The following is a 20,464-nucleotide window of genomic DNA, read 5'->3' on the forward strand; positions in this document are numbered from 1 at the left end:
GATTTCATGTTTATGTCCGTGTGGATGTGAATATTACCTTCAGCTTACATTTATTTCCTCTACCTTTAGCTCTTTGACTTTATATTTATCCCCAGGTAACACATTTCAAATTTGCTCTATTTTCTTCGGAGTCCTTTATATTGAAAACAGTTATTCGGTCTCATGTAATCTTCCTTCTTTTAGCTTAAACCATCTCAGATCATTCAGTCATTCTTCCCAAGGCATTATTTCAAGTCTTTTCACTATTTTGCTAGTCTTGACTAAATATGTTCTTGATTGTCTAAATCTTTTAGAACCTGGAACCATAAATTGAATAAATATTATGAGAAAGAGCTGATTAGTGTAGAATAAAATTAAATTATCAGTTTCCACATACAGGATACTAAATATTGATTAATTTAATCTAATACTGCATTAGTTTTTCAGGTCCCCACGTCACACCGCTGATGCATATTTGACTCAACTGCACAGGAATTGATTGTATGCATTCTTTTGAATTTGTACATTTTTATGAGTTTTCTTTATACCTGCTTTGTTTTATATTTCCAGCTATATTTTTCCATTGCTCCACTTACATCATCCACTTATTTTATTTTAGTGTACATATTTTACAAGTTACCTCGAATGCTTTTGGAAATAAAATGGAGTATAAAGACATAATATATAAAAAGCTATAAACAATCATTTTTATTTCTCAAAGCTACAGAGAGCAATGTTATTTTCTCTGAACCAGACTAGATTAAAGATTCGTATTTCAGTATTTTTTTGGCAGCCTATCAATTCATACTTGTTTACAGAAAGGAGTCCCATAAAGATGTCTGCTAGGTAACATGTTGTTTGTCTAACTTTCTATATGTATACATACATCGTCGTATATGTGTATATAAATATATGTGTCTATACATATAAAATGAACATACATTCCTTGAAACATTATCAAATTCAGAATCCTCCAGGTTTCCAACTGTCATTCTCATTGCTTTAGAATGGGTGTTTATTGCCATCTGCTCCTGTCCCATTCTTCAATTCTACAATTATATTTTCATGACAATTTTATTAGAAATCTCAAGAGCTTCATCTTGGCTATATCAAATCATCTTGTGAATAACTAGGTCAACTCCAGCACCAAGAAGATAGGCAGATTCTTTTCTGGAATTTAGATAGTATCAGGCAAGATTCGACCAGAGAAACAGAACCACTAGGAATGATATAGAACAAACTATTGTTTATGGAGATTTGACCTTTTTTAGTCACAGGAGTTATGTATGGCTGTCATTTCTAACTCTGGCATTGGAGTTTGAAGTCAGCAGAGCAGGCAGTCAAGAAGGAAAGACGTGAAATGGGAGAGAAAAACAGCAGACAAATCCAAGACTGTGGGCTGGAACCTGCAAGGACAAACTGGAAGCCCCATCAGCGTCTGTTTTGAAGCCTCCAACATCACTGATGCAAGTGACCTGCAGGAGAAATTAGCATGCTTCATCATATTGCTAAGCATGCACCTGACTTGGGAGCTGGGAACCTGAGGGAGGTGGTCTTCCTGGGAGCTGAAGGAGCTGTGCGCCTGGCTTCTGGCTGTGTCCACGAGGTGAGTCCAAGAGCAGCAATCACTTGCGTGAGCTGCAGCAGTGGCTGGTGCCCTGTGCTTGTGCAGGTACTGACCTTCAGAGCCTTCAAAAGACCTTTAGAAGAATATGGTTATTCTTAACTTCCAAATCCTGCCATATATGTTTCTTGTAGCCCATGCTAACTTGGAATTATGCAGAGGAAAAAAATCCTGATAAACATACTTCCTGCTTAGCTAAATTGACACAGCACCAGTCTGTCACACAGATTATCCACTCAAACTCCTTTTTCCCTAGAGACAATTTGAATTAAGAGTTTTATAGTTTTTCTTCCTGTCCTAAATCCTTGTCAGGTTCCTCCGGTCCACTTCCCAGTTCTGTCTTGGGGAAGGCAGGCCTGATGGCTTATTCCTTGGCTTTGCAGTCTCAGGGTCAGCAACAGCTCATGCTGTGGAGGATGGGAGAAGAACGCCATGTCGGAATCACAGGCTTTCCCAGATTTGGCTGTTTCTCCCCCTCCCTCCTTGGGCTGGGGCTGCGGCATGGTTCTCATGGTAGTTCCCAAGTAAACAGCCCTCACTTCCTGGCTTTCTCTAATCAAGGTGGCAGGGGGGATGTGTCCACCTCTGCAGCAGCCTTCCTGTGTTGACAACACTGTTTGTTCTTCCCATCTCCCTAGGGAGAAGTCGCCTTATCTTTTCTGTGCAACATATTTGGGAAAAACACATTTTTCTCTCTTAAAGGAATTGATTATTGTGCTTCTTGAGACTAAAAAGAAAAGCCTTTCTGGACCCAAACACTGACTCAAAGAAAAAAAAAAATAGTCTAAATTCCTCTCACATAGCAGGAGAGAGGGCTATTTTGGTGGTGATTGCTGGTACATTTCAGATCATTCTGTGCACTCAAAATATAACGTGTGTGAGTGTGAGTGTGAGAGAGAATTTGAAATATTTTCCAAGCACCTGACCTAAATTTCTTGTTTTAAATAGCCTCAGAATTTATAGGTATCGCTTGAGATGCTCAGGGTTTTGATGGTAAACTTTAATGGGCACTTAAATGCAATTTAATTAAAAATTATCTCTGCACAGAAGTTATTTGTGTGAGGAGGTCCTAGGCTTAGGCCCATATACTCAGGTTTATGACAACGACCTTCGTGAGAAAGAAGTTTTAAAACATATATATATATATGCAATTGCAAGGAAATTTGTCAGTAACTCTGTGTTTCAACTGTCTTTTTTTTAACAGGCAACAAAGAAATTTCCTCTACAGAAATTTCCTCTCAATAATACAATTCTATGTGCAGAACTATTGGTCTCTTGTCCTTCCTTATCTTTTCTGTGAGGTTAATTATGGCTACAAAATTGAAGACAGGGTGGGTCTGGGTCTTTCACTGATTAGAATAATGTATGTTTCCCTCCAAAAATTGCATTTACAGTGAAGCTATTTGTACATTTTCATTTTTGAGAAAAAGTTGGTGAATCACAATCAGTTGTGTGCACCTGTGTGTGTGTTCAGTCTTATTGTCCGTGAAAATATTTTCTGGTCTCAATGTTAATTAAATAGGCATTAATGGAATTATTTGCTGTGTTGAAAGCATTAGGCTCTATTTGGAATCAGAGATGAGTCCTCAAGAATTTCCTAAATTAGCTGGTGAGAGAGTCATGCAATTAACCACAGTATAAGCAGAAAGTACTAAGTGCCGCAAGAAGGGTAAACACAATGTGTTTTGGGAACTTAGAGAAAGGAGGAATTAATTCTCTGATTTGGGGGATTGGAGCTTTATTAGGTTGAGTCAAGTTGAGTTCAGCTTTGAAGGAGAAGAGATGGATAAACTGGTTTCAAGGAACACATATTAACATTGGCTGGACCAACAGCTCTTGTTTCATTTTTTATAGACATTTCTTCATCATCTTTTTCCTGTATTGGAATATATTGGAGCACTGCTTGGGGGTGTTTTGTAAGCCAAGCTGTAGATCATAGGATAATAGCCATGTCCAAGATGTAATACGCAGAGCTAACAAATATTGAGCACCTACTCTCTGCCTAGCACTTTGCAAGGATTTTCTCATTTTACTGTCACAACCATTCTGCAAGGGAGATACTGTTAATACGTCCATTTGAGAGACATATTCAAGGGACCAGGTAACTTGCGAAAGACATCATCAGTAGGTGATATAATGAGGATTCAAATCCTGGAAGTCTAAATTTGGAGACTGAACTCTTAACTATGCTACTATACTGCCTTAACAGAGCACTTGATGGCCCATTATTCTAATGCAGGTAGATCTGCAATTTGCTCTGGCCCAAGCTATGACTGCTCATTTGTCATCTAGGACACTTATGTTTCTTGGATGTGGCTGTGGACTAGAGTGAGTCACTTTATCCTCTCTCCTCCCCTCTATGCTCTTCATTATCACTGGAGCGCCTTTCTCCCCTCTTGTTTCTATGCTATGGGAACTTAATTCTTGGCTCAGCTCCTCCCCTCAAAACCTTCTGTTTTTTTCTGATTCATCTTAGGAATCACCTGAGATTAACATTCTAGTGATTTTTATTTCAAGTTTTGTTTTCCAACTAACAGAAACATACAACTTCAACAACCCACAAAACGTGATGAACATGCTTTATGTTGTGCCTGAGAATGATGTCTCAGAGTACATCATAATCACAGACAGATCTTCTAAGATGCTGTTTCAAAGGAACATAACCTACTTTTATAAAACTGCGTTTTCTACAAGATTCATTGAAATTGCCCAAGGCCTCAATTATTAATTTCCTAGGACACAGCATTCACTCATTTCATTTTGTGTCCTGGATCCTGAGAACATTAAGCAAAGATTAGCATCAAGCATTCCATGTTAAAATCCTGACTTTGCTGCTCATCAGTGGGCTAAGATCTTCAAAATATGATCAGAATGTGGGTCAGTCTTACTCCAAAGCCTGTGTTCCTTCCACTACACTGTAAAAATCTTACTTTGAAAGGACCATACACTGTATTCTTTACGAGTTCCAAGCAGAAACAGGGGTTTCTCTTTCCCTTGAGAAAAATCTTTGTTAATGAGCTCAGGATGATCCAACTCTGTCTAAACATAATGGACTGAAGCTTGAATACTTCTCTGTACAAAATAGCATTGGCTACACGGCCTAGGCACCTGGCCATATATTTCACTTCCTTTGGTATAAGCTGTCCATCTTTCTGGCAGGTGGAAAATTACTAATATTAATACAGCCTTGGACCAGCTAATGAGGTGCATTTGAGCCCTCCCAGTGGAGCTGGTCCTAAATGCATTTGCAAACAGCCACCTGCAGGCATAAGTTGTCAGTTCAACGTGAGTGGAGGGGGATAGCAAAGCTTCGAATACTGTTCAATTGTCCCTGTGGACGTTCAAGTTGGTTCAGAACATTGAATATGTATAGGGGTGTGTGTGAGCACTTGATTTGTTTGTACGAGATAGGGAATGTGGAAGAGAAGCAAAGAAAGGCAGAGAAAGGCAATCATTCTTACTTTAGCCTACCCCAAAGATTCAAACCCTTTGAAAATACACCTTTAAAACCATTACAAATGTGTGTTCCCTCTCTAATATCCTAGTTATAATCTCTTCCTTAGAGAAGTTTAGAACCAAGTTATATACCTAACGATTGCCACCAGCTCACACAGAACTGGACATGCCAGGACTGGTCTAAGCTGTGTGCTTATCTGTTTAATTTCTTGGGAAGTCATTCAAAATTAAGCTAATTTCATAAATATGAAGTGAGACTAAATAAAGGAAATGGTGAGATCGTTCCTCTATTTTGATATTTTCCTGTGCCCCACTTTGAAAAAAAAAGTGAACCTCCCTTGATTTTATCTTTATGAACTGAATTGTAATACCAGCTAGAGATTTTAAGAGTATTTTTTGGTGAAACATCTTGGGAAAGAAGAAAGCTGGAATCATAATTGAGCAGGGTAAAATAATGGTGACCCACTTAGCTGAAGATGTTAAAAGTGATCTATAACCCTAAGAATGGAAACTCATCTCTTATCAGAATTGACTTACTTCTAAATAATCATAAGAAAAATTCTCTAGCAATTCCAAATTGTCAGGAGAGGTTATTTATTACAATGCAGTGAAAAAAGAGAGAGAGACTCTCTTTCATCATTCTAGTTTGGGTTTGACAGCGATTAAATTCTTCTGAGCCACCATGGAAGGGAATACATTTGATGAGGGTCCGTCACAGGAAATCAATACCATTCTTTTCTACTTTTGCCCTTTACTTCATCTCTTGGTCTGCTTTTTAACAACCTTCCCCTATCCAACAGTTTCCTCCTTGTGCTTTTGGCAATATAGAAGTCACGTAGAACACTGATGATGGTACCAGGAAACCAGCTGCGCCTGCAGTTCCAGCTGAAAACTCTGGAGTTTAACAAAGGCACCTGGAGCTGATGACCAGCACTGCTGCCTGCTAGGCTGTGACATTGGGCAAAACACGCAACCTCTCTGGCATCAATCATCACTAATAAAATGGGGATAACAATCGTTCCAACTTCGTAAAGTTGTCATAAAGTTGTTGAGAGAATTCAGTGATTCAAATTATGTAAGGCAATTAGCTAGCATAGTGCCTGGCACATTGAAACTGCTTGTTAAGGGACAGGAATTATTGTTATTACTTTCAAGAGACCAAATGAACACTTTTTCCTTAATAAAATTGTAAACTCTAAGCTATCCAGAGGTTTTACTTTAGGGAACAGGTATGTGTTATATTGTTTGTAATTTTTTTATTGAGATATAATTACATACAATTAAGTGTACTTAAGAGTTCCATGTGATTATATTATATATGCATATGTGCGTGTGCATATATATATGTGTATATATATATGCACACACACATACATTGCTATGGTCTGAATGTTTGTGTCCCCAAAAATTCATATGTTGAAATCCTAACCCCCAAACGTGATGGTATTGTTAGGTGAGGCCTTTGGGAGGTGATTAAGTCAAAACATGGAGCCCTCATGAATGGGATTAGTGCTAAAGAGACCCCACAGAGCTCAACCCCTTCCACCATCAAGGATACAAGAAGTGTGCAACTTGAAAGAGGATCCTCGCCCAATCAAGCTGGCTTTCTGATCTCACACTTCTAGCCTTCAGAACCATGAGCAATAAATTTCTGTTGTTTATAAGCCACCCAGTCAGTCTGTGGTATTTTGTGATAGCAACCTGAACAGACTAAGACATACACTTATATGCAGATTAGATAGATAGATAGATAGATAGATAGATAGATATGCATGTAACCAACACCTCAATCAAGATAGAGAGCATTGCCATCACCCTGCAAAGTCCCCCTGTATTTCTTTCCAGTCTATCCCCTCCAGAGTCAACCACTACTCTGATTTTTATCTCCATGGACTAATTCACCTATTCTTGAACTTCCACATAGATGGAATCATATAGTTAAGTACTCTATTTTTTTGGTCTGACTTTTTAAGTTCTATATAGTGTTTTTGGGATTCATCCATGTTGTTGCAGGTATCGGTCATCTATTTCTTTTCATTCCTGGGGTATTCTATTATGCAAATATACCATATTTTTATCTATTCTTTTATTGATGGGCATTTGAGTTATTTCCACTGTTGTTTGGACTTTACTTAAAGCGCTTCAACAGAGATGGTATAGTATATATACTTTTGTATTAGTGGGCTTTATTCTACACCTTAGAATATGTGGTGCTTTATAGGCATTCCTAATCTTATATGAATAGGGTACAAGAATCTAATAAACTTAGATTGTATACTTCGGAATGGAAATTTAGATTCTAAACAATAGATCAATAAATAGATAATAGATAGATAGATAGATAGATAGATAGATTCCAAAATGGCCCATGTATAGCCATAGATTCCTAAGATTCTTTGTTGTCTGGCTCCTTCCAGTGAAACATCATTGCATTTGTCCTTAGTGGACCTGTCCTTGGGTGTGCTGTGAGGGCACTTAAAAGAACAGAGGGCAGGCACTTCTTGAGTTTACTCACTAGTTTATAAACTGCTGTTATACTTGTTTGGCAATAAATGTTTGTTTGTGTGAAAGAACTTTTTTTTTTTGAGGAAGATTAGCCCTGAGCTAATGTCTGCTGCTGATCTTCCTCTTTTTGTTAAGGAAGATGGGCCCTGAGCTAACACCCATGCTCGTCTTCCTCCACTTTATATGTGAGACGCCTGCCACAGCATGACTTGACAATCGGTGCGTAGGTCTGCACCTGGGATCCGAACCAGCAAACCCCGGGCCACCGAAACAGAATGTGTGAACTTAACCCCTGTGCCACCGGGCCGGCCCCTGTTTGTGTGAAAGAATTTGGTTTTAGACTTGTTTTCATTGTAACTTGGTCATGATAGTAAGGAAAGAGGCCAATAGCCCTCTTGTACCTCCAAAAACTGCAAGTTACTGATATTTACCAAAAAAGTTATGATGATTGTGAAAGACACAATTGGCTTAATACAAAAACAATATATTTCAAGAACTTTAAGTGTAAAACAAAATCATTGTAAAGCAAACGCCATTTTTCCATTGACCTAATCATCTTCTAATGGCATCAGGCAAGAGTTTTCCTTTAGCAAGTGTTCATGGTTTATGCTAACAGATGCACATTAAAATTTAACTTTCCATTTCCAACTCAAAGGAATCCAGTTGAGTCACAGTCAGTATGTATCTAGAGAGGCTCACATCTTGTTGATGCTCTTATAGACCTGTTCTTATAGGTCTCAGGCCTCTTACCTGCTTCCATGTACTCCTTTCTTCATTCCCAGCCCAAAGAATGTCTTGAGGATTGTTTTGATCCTGCTACGTGTTTAGAACCATGCTCTTACATGGTTTTTTGTTTTGTTTTGTTTGTTGGATATTCTGCTTGCTTATTTTTATTGTTTCATTTTTTGAACCTATAAGAACTAGTGGGATTGTTGGTTAAATTATATGGGGCTGCATTCACCCATCGCATCACTGCCTTTCCTTCAAATGAAAGTCTGCCATTTATATGCTCATACTTTTTAATGATCTCATTCATACCAAAATTGGAACTTGGAATCTGAGGCCTGGATTTTTCTCTGACTCAGTTTCCTGTGTTCTGAAAAAAATTCCTTTTCCTTATATTAATTGTCATTCTTCCTTTGTTAAGACTTAAGTGGTGTTAAGGTAAATTCTCATGTTATCCTCTAATGCCAACTTGAGCCTTTTAAAATATTGGAAGCACTCCCATCAATGAATTGTGTTCCCATAATTTCCTAGCATCATTCACTGCTCTCAATTCACAGATGCAAACACAAAAACACATCCTTTTGTACATAACGACCATAATACTTTCCCAAGGTCAGGAATATTTGTATCAGGAAACCCTTACCAAAGAACAGGATGTTCCGATAAACTCAATTTCTGAGAATTATCATCGGTACCTCTCAAGGTTCCCATTGTAAAACCCTCTACTCTTTACTGAGAATGAGGTCAATCCTTAGTCTGTCCTCAGTGACTTCTGAACCACCCCCACCCGAGGGATCCAAGTATGGCTCAATGATTTACAAATTGTGACAGACAAAGATTTATATTATCAGGAAAAAGAAGGAAGCTTGTATGATTGAGAATTGTTAAGATTGTTCCAATGTGTTAATCCTAGGGCTATTTTTGCTTTAACCTTAATTTTGTTTTCTTTTGTTTTTCCTTTGATTTTCATCTTGATATTTGTTCTGTCAGCTCTAGAATTTCTGGTTTTCGTTACTGGCTGGACTCCTGTGCTAGTCAGTTTGGGTTGGCCTTATTATTATTAATTTTTTTTCGGTGGGGAGCAGGGCATAACCCCTTGTCTCAGCCAAAAGCTGATCCTGACTCAAAACATTTCTCTCTAGATTCTATGTCACTTTATTAGCATATCTCATGGGTTTAGCTAAGAGCACTCTTGCTTTGTGAGAAGTTAATAGGTATTTTGTGACCAAAAAAGTACCTGTTTTTTCTACTACAATAATCTAAATACATATATATGAGAAAAATATTAATCACATGTATATAGTTCTTATTACTACATAATAATTTGCCTTTCAAAATGGTAAGAAAACAAGGAAGTTACAAGCAGTTGATGTGATTATGACATTTTTGCTCATTATGCCCAGGAGTGACCGCCTGACAAAGTGTGGATTTTCCACAACTCAGAATCTGGCTCGGATATCTGGTCTTGTCACCTCCCAAGAGGCACTTGTCAGTGACTCAGACCCAGAAGACTGTGGCATGCAAAGGTTGAGCCCCACAGGATTTGGAGTCATAATATCTTGGTCTAAGGTTTCTGTCCAGCTGAGATATCATGACTGCATTCCTTATATGCTTGAGATTGGTTATTTCCTTATAAATGAGGCTCCAAATATCTACCTCATAATGTATTTGTAAAGGCCTAGTAGTCTATCGTGTACACACACACGGAGCAGAGAAGATGGAGTAAAAATGGTAACTATGATTATCCCGAGAATGATTATAAAGCAGAATTTATAGAAAGAGATGTATTTGCTAAAAGGCTTAGATACTTACAGTTTGTAACTCATATAAACCACATTATTTGGAAACTTGGTTGTGCAAACATAGAAAAAGAGCAGAGGCAATCAAATCTAGTATGCAAATTTTAAATGCATCAGTTTATGATAAGCTACTATTCCGATCTCACAAGATGAATTTACCTGCCTCCAGGACCACACAGGTGGAGATGGTGAGAAGGGGTGTCCTTGATCTGAGGTAAGCATTGACGGTATTTCCTCCTAGATCTCTCAGCACCCATTCTCACTGACACATCTTTTAGTTATATTAAGACCTTCAGTCTGGGTCTAGGCATGTCCTGCTGGTCTTTGAATTACACTCTCTCATTAAGATAGTGGTATATTTTTTTCTAATCTATTTTGAGGGAAGAACACCTCTGTTCACACTTATGTGCTAATATAGTTGGGAGACTCCGGATGGCAATTAGATTTCTTATTACTCATGTACCAAAAAGTGCAATGGCTGAGGAGTGTGTAAGAAGGTCCTCAAATCATATCCGCTGAAGCAGGAAGGAGCGGCATGATTGATAAGGGATGAGTGGGTGAGGAGGTGGGCAGGGCTCAGGGTGGTGGCTGAGGGCCAAATGCTTGTTGATGCTGCTTTAGATCCTACACTGTAGCCTGGGCACTTAAAGTACAAAAAAAAAGAAATAGTACATATCTGATAAGTGTCTGCCTAAACCTTTTTCTTATGAAAGTAGAAGGCAGAGTATGCAATATCTTCTCCAGTTTTTCGGGTTTCCCTCTTAACTCATCCATTATCAGCTTTCTTTACACATTCAGGAGCAAACTGACTCCTAGAAGCCAATTCACTGACAGTCCATTTTGCCAAAGGCAAATGTTTTCAACGACAAATTCACCAAACTTCCATTTTCGAAAACAATTTAAAAAAAAAATTTTATTAGATAATTGAAGTTAGCATTTTTTTTTTCCTAAAGCTTGGCACCTGTGCTATCATCTGTTTACAATCTTTTTTTTCCCTTCTTCTTCTCCCTAAAGCCCCCCAGTACATAGTTGTATATTCTGGTTGTAAGTGCTCTGGTTGTGCTATGTGGGATGCTGCTTCAACATGACCTGATGAGCGGTGCCATGTCCGGGCCCAGGATCGGAACCAGCGAAACCCCAGGGCTGCCAAAGCAGAGCGAGTGAACTGAACCACTTGGCCATAGGGCTGGCCCTGGAGACAATTTTTGATGGACTACTTTTTATCTTTGCCTAACAGCATGCTAAGAAATCGTCAGTATGTTTCTACCCCTGCTTCCTGCTGCTACTAGCTGGAGAATGAGAGAATGGCAGGCAAAGACACAGGAGACTGGAACATTAGGAAAATATTTCATATGGGTAATTATTGAACATGAAAATGTCTATGAATATGCTATTATGCATGATGAGATTATGCTGATAAGAATTCTTCACATATTTCAATAAATATACATTCTGGAATATTTTCTTGAACATCAGGAACTATTAAAATTATCTGCTTGCAAGATTAATAATATAGTCTCAAAAAATATATTCATAAGAATGCTTCGTATTTGAGAATAGAGTCTTATAATTATATTCTTCCTATCCTCTGCAGTATCTCCCTTCTCTACCCCATGGCTTCCCTTTCTTAATTCTCATTTCTCTGCCTTCTCTTTCTTCGGCCTCCCTCTCGCTTTGCCCTTTAGCTCCAGCTGGAACAGTGGGGGGACTGTGACAGAAACTAATTAAACATTCCTTAAAATGCTGTAATGAGGAGAAAATCAAAACCCATGAACCACAACTAAATAGTTGAAAGGTCTAAGTAAATTTGATGACTCAGTCATTTGGTGAGTTGGCCTTTCCACTAATTGGCTTTAGGCAAATTGCCTACTCAGCAAATTGACTTCTGGTGAATTCACCTAGACCCTGTGTATTCTGGGAAAAGGTAGACTGGTGAAAACGTGGAGTTTGGAAGAGATTCGCTTTTTGTATATAAATTGCTTTGGGGACCTACAGTAAAATGTGGTTCTGTGCAAGCAGCAGCCATACTGAACCGTGAAGTGATCTTGAGAATTGGAGGTCACACATTAGGGTGGTAAGCAGAAAGATAGAGTACTCCCAGATTCCTGGCTGTAGTGGAACCTCCATTCATAGCCTAATTGCCTTCTTTGTATTTCTTTTCTGCGTTGCACAGGTAAAATAAGTTAATATACGTATAGAGTCTTGGTAGGCACTAAATAAGTGATTTTGTTAAAGATATGAGAGGCATGGTGCTGGCCCTCAAGGAACTCAAAATAGAGGATAGACAATAAAGTCAATAAAACTTTACAATAAACATTTATCTGGCATTCCAAGAATTATTTCTTGCTTTGGGCATACGCATATAAGTGTACATCTTCTGACCTACTAAAATTCATAACAGTATAATGTTGTAGCTAATGCTAAACATGTTTACATCTAGGTAAGGCTCCTTCCTTGAATTAGTAACGAGATGTTGCCAGTGGCAATGATGCTTCTTGGTTAAATCTGTCTCTATTCAATTGTTTTAAGGTTTTTATGTAACATCTGCTACTTTAACAACATTCCAAAACCTTCAGATTTTGGAATCACCCACTCTAGATTGCTTCTGACCATTTAGGAGGAAATATATCTATTTTTTAAATTATTTTTGGCCGTAGAACAAAGAAGCACAGATTTTATTTGGTATACTTATCATCCAGTTGTTTATTTTGAGATGAAGGATAGAACCGAGAGAGAATCAAGGCTTGCATTATGGAAACACTAGGAAAGGGGTCTTGAAGGAACATTATATTAAGCTCATCCAACCATGTTATATTACAGACGAGAAAACTGATAGCCACAGATGAAAAAGGGCTTATTGTATCCACGGCAAGCTGCTTAAAAGGAACAGAGCCTGCAGTAGAACACACCATCTCTGCTTCCTAGAACAACCTGCTCTCCAGCGCACTAGTCTGTACATTCAGACATACATACACTAAAATGTGCATGCGCACATACATATAGTGGTCATGATTACTTTAAATGTAGGCAGTGAGTTACTTCCTAACAAAATGCTTTCACAAACATAATCACATGGGACTCTCTCAAGAATCCTGAGAAGTAGGCATTCTTTCCCCATTCTACAGATAAGGAAACTGAGACATAGAAACTGAAATCACTGCGAAAGGTTGTCAGACAACATGGCAGAGCTGGACTTGCAAGAGGCTATCCTCTGTTAAAGGAATGGAGCTGTAAGCACTCTGCAGCATGCAACGATGATTTCCAAAATTCTCAAGTTTCACTTTTTATATACAAATGTATCATCGTGCTGCCTAACTTTCTATCACTATGACTCAGATAAGGCAGTTACTAATGGAACTCTTAGAGATATATGCTGGGGTATGACAGAGAAGACAGGATCTGTTTACTTCACAAATTTTCAGAAATATTGGGTGAGGAGGCAGGTAAGTATTTCAGGGGCAAAAGTTCATAGTTTTAAAATATATATTCAAAATATGTGAAAAAATATGCAATGCCCAAGAAATGCTTTCATGATATAATATACAAAATATCTTCTTAACAAAGAGTCAGAGAAGGATACAGTGATTTTGAAACAAGAACATGGTCCCTTTGGGAAATCATACCAGAATACTTGAAGGAGGAGATCTGATTTTTTTTAAATTGGGGGGATAGATTAAGACAGTTGAAGTATTAATCAAGATTTTTTGTGGCTTCAAAAATGGAAAATTTTTTAAATGCCAAAGAACCAACATTTCATCTTTTCCCCCCAGGGAAACTCATATTGATGTTGGCAGTTTACAGACGGGGTATAAACATGCGGAGTTATACACACCTCCAGGGGGCGCCATGCACATCATAGTCTGGGTGAATGGGGCTTCCAGGAGTGGTACAGTACACAGCTGGCACTGTGTGGGTGGCATCCCCAGGCATTTCAGAGGACTCTTCATCACACAGATTGAGAATACAGAAAAGAAAGAAGGATGAAGTTTGTAGAGACATGAGTTTTCAATATGTGAGGCTTAGTTTCTTTCAGCTTTAAAATGAGGATATTAAACTTATCTCTCCAGGCTTCTCCAGGTTGTTCTACAAAAATTATGGTTTTAAAGAACAGCAAAATGCTTCCAATGGGCTTCTCCTACAGCTCCCTTCAGAGGATCACCCTCAGTCTTAGGGTGCCACTTTTCCACTTTGTATGGAGAGCTGGAGGCGCCATACCATCCAGGGAAGACCTTCGCCCCACGACTGACCCTTGCAGGAATGTGAAAGCCCAGTTCTCTTGCCCCAAGGCCAGCCAACTGTGAGGTGTAAGTTGGACTCCAGAGTTCCTGCAGAATCAGCTTGAGGCTAGGGCTTTGCCTGAAGTCCCACTTGCTGGACTCTTCCCTTCCCTGTCGTGTTCCCCTAGCCCTTACCAGTTTCTCCTGGGAGTTTCCTTAATAAAACACTTGTATAAGAGACCGTGTCTCAGAAGCTGCTTCTGGAGAACTGGATTGGACACAAACATCCACTAGGAGAGACATGTTTAGAATGGACTTGGGGTGACATGATAACTATGGAGTGATCTCACTAGCTAAGAATCCAGTGTTGGACATTGCTGGACAAACCAAAGGCAGTTTCAAAATAAAGGCCATTCTCTCACAAAATCTAGACGTTTCCACAAAATTCAGTTCACTATTTTAATAACTGACTTAGGGATTTCTATACAAAGTTACAGGCTAGGAAGAAAAGTTAATTGCTTGTGCAATCCAGATGTCACCAGGAGGCCCGCTGCACAGGGAAATTAGGTTAAACTTGGCTCCAACCCCAATTCCAAGGCCTGTGGAAGTGAAGGCCTGCCCCCGTCTCTGCATGCGTCAGGCTCCACTTCCACTCGCTTCTCTACTTTTCCTTCCGCCCTCATCATCCGCCTCTTCCTGCTGACAATTTCAACACTCTCAGTGGTTTTTGAACTATTGGAGAAGAAGGAGTCATAAACTTTGTGGAATACCTCAGAAATAAAGACACCCATTGCGAAGATCCTGCAGACTAAAAAACATCATTTTATTCTACATATAGCTTTGTTTTATTTACGAATATGTTTAAGTTGCAAGTTATTAAGTAGAAGGACATTTTTATGTAAAGATAGAAGATTCTAAGACCACATGCACGAGTGCATATTACAGATCATATATATGCATATATATGTATATACAGACATATATGAAGGAAATGTTCCTAAATGTAAAGGTGGCTCTGAGTTTTGGGGCGATGGGTGTCTTCAAGTGTTTTCCTTTTTATTGAGGTATAATGTACACACAGTCAAGTGTGTAAAGTGTATCACTTAATTCACTTTTTATACGTGTTCCCTAAGTCACCGTCATCCAGATCAAGATATAAAACATGTGGAACAACCCAGAAGATTCCATCGTGTCTCTTCTCCCTCAATACTGCCCCCTCCACCTCTCCACACCCCTGCTGAGGTAGCTTCTCTTCTGCCTCTTATCCTACAGGTGGTTTCTTACCTCTATATACTTTGGTTCACACATATTTTCAAATTTTCTACAGTGAAGATGGATTGTTTTTATAATTACTGAGTAAAGCAAAGTAGACTAAAGGATCACTTTATCTAACAGTCTGTCTCATATTAATGAGGAAAGTGATTTTCAGAAAGTCCAAAGCACAGGCTACTAGCAAGGAGGAACGTAGGACAGTAGGATATATTTGCCACGGAGGCAAAGACAGCAGAAGGGGATTCATAGATAGAGGGGTCCCTGTGTGGAATGGAGGCCTGAATCTCAGCTCCAGGACTTTCAACTGTGAAGAGGGGTCTCGGGGCCACAGCCGATGGTTTTGCTGCTCTTACAGTCCTTTCGCTTTCTAAGCAGTAAAATGGGATTACAGGTTTCGTCAAGAATCTGATTCTCGCTGATCTCTTTCAGGCCCACATATTTCAAGCCCATCATCATTCAATTGAGGAGTTTGATGTTCCTGAGGAGAGGGAAATTATTGCCTCCGAAGAGCTTTGCTGGCAGAAAGGAAAATATCACTGCGATGGTGGTGTACTAATTATTTTCAAGTCTGTGCGGGACTCTAAAGCAGGAAGACGGAGAGAACGTTTATTACATCTCTCAAGCCCTTCATTTGGGAAGGGGGGGCTGGTGATGGGGAGGTAACAAGCTTACCAGGACTGAAGAGAAATTGTTATTCTTCAAAGCGCCTTCTCACGAAGGTTTCAAAATTGTAGAGAATCTCTTAGATTCTGAGGTAAGACTTAAAAAGAACAACATTTTGCTGGCCTGCTAACATCTTCAAACTCTTCTGACAATTCTTTTTTTCTGAAGAAGAAGATTAGCCCTGGGCTAACATCCACCACCAATCCTCCTCTTTTTGCCGAGGAAGATTGGCCCTGAGCTAACATCCGTGCCCGCCTTCTTCTACTTTATATGTGGGACATCTGCCATAGCATGGCTTGATAATCTGTGTGTAGGTCCACGCCTGGGATCCAAACTTGCTAACCCCAGGCACCAAAGGGGAGCACAAAAACTTAACCCCTTTGCCACCAGGCTGGCCCCTTGACGAGTCTTAAATAGGAGTTTTTGTGCTGATTCCTGGCTGCATTAAGATTGTTCACTTGTCCACAAATTTTAGAAGCAGAAGAGGAAAATTGCGGTTTTTGGTATAATAAAACAGTAAACTATTTACTCAGCTCCATATTAGCACCTTGGCCTTGGAAATTACATATCCTAGCTTCAAATTTAGCCGTACCCTTTTTAATATGCTGTGAAACAATATTTAATAGTGAGAATAAGCAAGAGATTTGGATTCAAGCAGAACCCAGTTCAAACCACACAGAAAATTCTTTTGAACAAATCATGTTTAGTCAATGCTTAAGCCTCACAGGTTTTTTTTTCCACCTGTAAATTAGGAATAATATCATTTTCTTACAAGATTTCTTTTGGGATTAAATTTTAAAAACAAAAGAAGCTAATGTATCAAATGGACACTCTAGAAATGTTGCCTTCATCTCTCTCTAACTTAATGAGATATCCTAAGGAAAGAATATCAAGGAAAGTAGGAGAGTGATGAAGTTAGGGACACACATTATGGAATCAGGCACAAGTACATTCAAATCATGGATCTTCCACATCTTTGCTGTTCAACCCTAGATGAGTTACTTAACATCGGTGATCCATGGTATCCTCATTTTAAAAATTGGGATTAATTACTCACTCATTGATTGTTATAAGAAGGAAAAGGTATAAGTATCTGTCAAGTTTCTATCACAATGCCTCACATTTAGAAAACAACCAATAAAAGGGAGTTTTTATTGTTTAGATTAGACCTTAGCTGCTACCATATTATCCACAAAAGTTGAGAGGTGGTACTCATATTTTCATGTTACATTAAATGAAACCTCTTATATAGAAATGTGATGATTTCTCTAAATCTGAGAATATTGGTTAGGACTGGCGTAGTGTTCAAAATCTCTGCCCAATGATTACCCTGTTGACTCCTTAGACTTACATTTTTCTTAATTTCAGTGTTGTCTTTTTAAGAACCTATTATTGGGATAAGGACATGGAATTCTTAAGATTATCTAGACTAAATAATAGATATTTCTATATAGAACCAAACTCCTTAGAATTATTTCTAAATTTGTAAGTCTATAATTGGTTCAGTCTCTAGGAGAGGAAACCCTTACATTGCCAAATGATAGAGGGCAGTTAAAGATCCAGCAATGAAGACAATGGTGACAATGTCCACTTCCAACATCATGGCAAATGCTGTGGCCTTTACTTTCTTGAAATGTCTTTATTAAAAAGAGGATTCATTCATATATCCATTTTTACTCATTAGAGTCAGTTTGTCTTTTGGTGAACCACGTAATGCATTACTTTCTACAATTGATAAAAGCATCTTATTCTCTCCTCCGGCACAAATCAATTCATGATTTGAGAGAATGAATATTTCAATAATATCTCTACCCTTACAATTTTGTTTTCTTTTCTTCTTTGTTTTGAATAGACTTTATTTTTTAGAGCAGCTTTAGGGGCACAGCAACATTGAGCGGAAAGTATAGAGATTTCCCATATAGCCCTTGTTCCCCCACACACAGCCTCCCCCATTATCGACATCCTACTCCACAGTGGTACATTTGTTACAATCTATAAACTTACATTGACAGTCGTTATTACCAAGAGTCCATAGTTTACATTAGAATTCACTCTTGATGTTATATATTCTATAGGTTTTGACAAATGTGTAATGACATGTATCCATTATTGCAGTATCATACAGGATATTTTCACCACTCTAAAAATCTTCTTTGTTCTGCCTATTCATCCCTCCCTCCCCTCTAACCCTTGGCAACCACTCATCTTTTTACTGACACCATAGTTTACCTTTTACAGAATGTCATATAGTTGGAATCATACAGTAAGTAACCTTTTCAGATTGGCTTCTTCCACTTAGTAATATGTATTTCAGTTTCCTCCACGCCTTTCCATGGCTTGACAGCTCCTTTCTTTTTAGCGCTGAATAACATTCCATTGTCTGGATGTACAACAGTTTATTTATCAGCTTACCTGCTGAAGGACATCCCAATTGCTTCCAAGTTTTGGCAATTATGAATAAATCTTTTTTGTTTTTTCCTGAGGAAAATTCACCCTGAGCTAACATCTGTGCCAATCTTCCTCTGTTTTATATGTGGTCCCCTGCCACAGCAGGGTGTGTAGGTCCACACCGGGGAGCTAAACCTGGGCTGCCAAAGTGGAGTGTGCTGATCTTAATTGCTATGCCACTGGGCCAGCCCTGAATAAAGCTTTTATAAACATCCAGGTGCAGCTTTTTGTGTGGACCGAAGTTCTCAACTCATTTGGGCAAATACCAAGGAGTGAAATTACTGGAACTTATGATAAGGGTACTTTTCATTTTGTAAGAAACTGTCAAACTGTCTTCCAAGTGGCTGTACCATTCTGCGTGCTCACCGGCAGTTAATGAGAGTTCCCGTTGCTCCACATCCCTGCCAGCATTTGGTGTCGTCAATTCTTGTCTAGAACATGTTTTCATGTCAGTTGTTTACATTGGTTTTCCTTTTGATTTGCTTATTTAGTTTTCCATTCACTTCAGGAATATATTCTATTATGACATCGATGACACTTTCCCTTTCACTTTTTGGATTTTCTTCTTTAAGAACATCTATCTTTTTAGTGGACACTTTTGTCAATTATGACATCTATTTTCTACTATTATATTAATATATTATATTTTCCCCTCTGCATCCTATATTCCATATTTAGCTTTTCCTCCTTGTCAGCAATTTGGTTGCCAACCATGCTTAGTCATTTATGTGCTTGTTTGTTTAAAAATATTTTAATTTATTTGTAATTGTGAAGTTTTTGTCTTCAATTTATTTCTTTAACATTGAAATCTCCATTTTCATCTCATTTTGTTTATTCTTCCTCTGGATTTTTATTTTATCCCTGAGCCCTTGTTTCTTAAAGTCATGGTCTTATTTGGTTTATTTATACCTTGAAGCACTTCTGGGAGCTTTTTCTTTTTTCATGAAAGCTTATATTTTCTTCCAGAATAGATTCGTCATCTGTTTTTGCCATACTGGTGGTCTTTTCTTCATTATTTTACTGCACATGCTTGGAGAGATGCATTATACTGCTCCCTCTCTTTTTTCCTCTCTGTTTTATACTGGATGCACTTAGCTCAGCAGTGGTGTCCGGATTTAAAACAGAGTGGGTGAATTCTCATTGACTTCCTTCCCAGTCTGGTTGAGAACTGTTTTTCTTTTTATATAATTTAAAACTTAAAGGTATTTCTTACGTAGCCTGAGGGATAAAATAGAGTGGGAAGGATTCAGGTGCTAAAGCCTGCTCACACCAGCTCACGAGAGCAGGTTGTTAAATTTATAGCATTTTTGTGAGTCAGGTAAAAAAATATGGCCATTATTAAAGATCTAATTACATTAATTTGCAAATATATTAGATTAAAAATAAAGGTTACACATCCTCAAAACTTATCTTTCTTGACGACTTATGCTATTTCACTATTGCCCATGCTATTAAGGCTATTTAGGCCAGTTTTTGTGCACTGGGTGACATCCCATTCATTGCTTGAAATTGGCCATGATGAGAGTTTTTCATCATGGAAACTGACAGATGCTACAAATCAGGCCTTATCTTAGTGTTTTCTTGATGATCTAGATTCGATGAAGTGATGGAGAGAATGTTAATAATGCAGGGTAAACTTAAACATGTTGTGCTTTTTGCCATTACATTGTGATTAGGACAGATAATTGAGAAAATATGTTTTCAGAACCTGGAAACTACTATCCAATTCAGAAAGAAGTTATTCACTTTATTTCCAAATGGCAAACACCTTTGTG

At 38.4% G+C, this 20,464-nt stretch overlaps 2 long non-coding RNA genes across 2 annotated transcripts; both read left to right on the forward strand.

Annotated features, from left to right (window-relative positions):
- The first annotated feature begins 1,250 nt into the window (after positions 1-1,250).
- LOC139075988 (uncharacterized) lies at positions 1,251-2,867 on the forward strand. The gene is made up of 2 exons (XR_011527116.1): positions 1,251-1,585; positions 2,808-2,867. It is a non-coding gene; the product is annotated as an uncharacterized lncRNA (long non-coding RNA).
- Positions 2,868-10,831: 7,964 nt separating this feature from the next.
- Positions 10,832-16,773, forward strand: LOC139075987 (uncharacterized). The gene is made up of 2 exons (XR_011527115.1): positions 10,832-11,445; positions 16,008-16,773. It is a non-coding gene; the product is annotated as an uncharacterized lncRNA (long non-coding RNA).
- The last annotated feature ends 3,691 nt before the right edge of the window (positions 16,774-20,464 follow it).

Source organism: Equus przewalskii, chromosome 15 (genome assembly GCF_037783145.1).
Source record: "Equus przewalskii isolate Varuska chromosome 15, EquPr2, whole genome shotgun sequence".
In the NCBI taxonomy this organism is placed as follows: Eukaryota; Metazoa; Chordata; class Mammalia; order Perissodactyla; family Equidae; genus Equus; species Equus przewalskii.